Here is a 1,074-nt window from a genome sequence, read left to right on the forward strand (position 1 = left end):
GGCTGAGACAGGAGGATCACTATGAATCCAAGATGCATAGTGAGAACCTGTACCAAATAAGTAAATAAAGAAATAAAGAAAGATTTAATAAATTTTTAAAAAAGCACTGCAGTTATTGGGTGACTCTCCCACCAGAAGAGGGGACTCCATGTGACCTCAGTTGTCTGCATTTTGATCCTTGTCTTCAATTCTTCAACGATCCTCCCTCTGGAAGTTTTTCAAGAGCTGTCCTGGATGTGGACAAGAAGAGGCAATGTGTACTTTCTGCTGGCTCCCAGCTTGTGTGAAGAAAGAAAAGGCTAAATCCATGGGGACATAGTGAATGTGGTAACTCCAGAGGCCTCCAGGAAGAAACCCACACCATGGATTAGAGCAGTGGATGCTGAGAGCTTCAATACAACAGCTGGTGACTCCAGTCCAGGCAACTGCTGTGTCCCAAAGAGAAGGTACGTGGCCAGGTTCCATGTTAGGGAGGAGTCAACGGGACCCAGGACTCCGAGCTCCCAGTGATTGGCTTCATCTCAGGGTACCTACCCAGTGACTGACTGAGGGACATGTCAGGGAGCCAAGGCCAGGCCAGCTAAGGATACTCAGAGTGTTGTGGCCTGATTCACTCAGGCCCAAACCCCACAGCCTGGGGCCAGGATCAGCCAAACTTCACAGGATCTGAAAGCACCAGAACTGGCACCCGGCCCTAGTCCTTCTGCAGCTTGTTGGGATCATCCAGCACAAATCTCAGCTCTGACCACCTCCTTTGTCTACCAGTTACAGCACTGACATATCCTGAGGTGGATGGGCCACAACACTGGAGGCTTGACATCACAGAGAAACCAAAAAATTGGATATAAAGTTTCCTCCTTTTACTGGTAGTTGTCAAGTACTTTGTCTCAGCAATGAGAAAAGTGACTAAGACACCGGGTCATTTATCAACCTAGCAAGACTCTGGCTCCATAGCATGAGGGATGTGAGTTCAAGTAAACCGTAAACTGTATAATGAAACTGTCTCAAAAAGAGAAAAGAAAAAAAAAAAAAAAAAAGAATGGAAATCAGGGTTATAGATAGGCACTATGGTGG

The 1,074-nt window shown here is 46.5% G+C and overlaps 1 long non-coding RNA gene across 1 annotated transcript; it reads left to right on the top strand.

The window, feature by feature from the left end:
- Window positions 1-355: 355 nt before the first annotated feature.
- On the top strand, window positions 356-831 carry LOC111813907. The gene is made up of 2 exons (XR_002819031.1): window positions 356-446; window positions 766-831. It is a non-coding gene; the product is annotated as an uncharacterized LOC111813907 (long non-coding RNA).
- The last annotated feature ends 243 nt before the right edge of the window (window positions 832-1,074 follow it).

This window comes from Octodon degus, unplaced genomic scaffold (genome assembly GCF_000260255.1).
Source record: "Octodon degus isolate 3935 unplaced genomic scaffold, OctDeg1.0 scaffold00238, whole genome shotgun sequence".
Lineage (NCBI taxonomy): Eukaryota > Metazoa > Chordata > Mammalia > Rodentia > Octodontidae > Octodon > Octodon degus.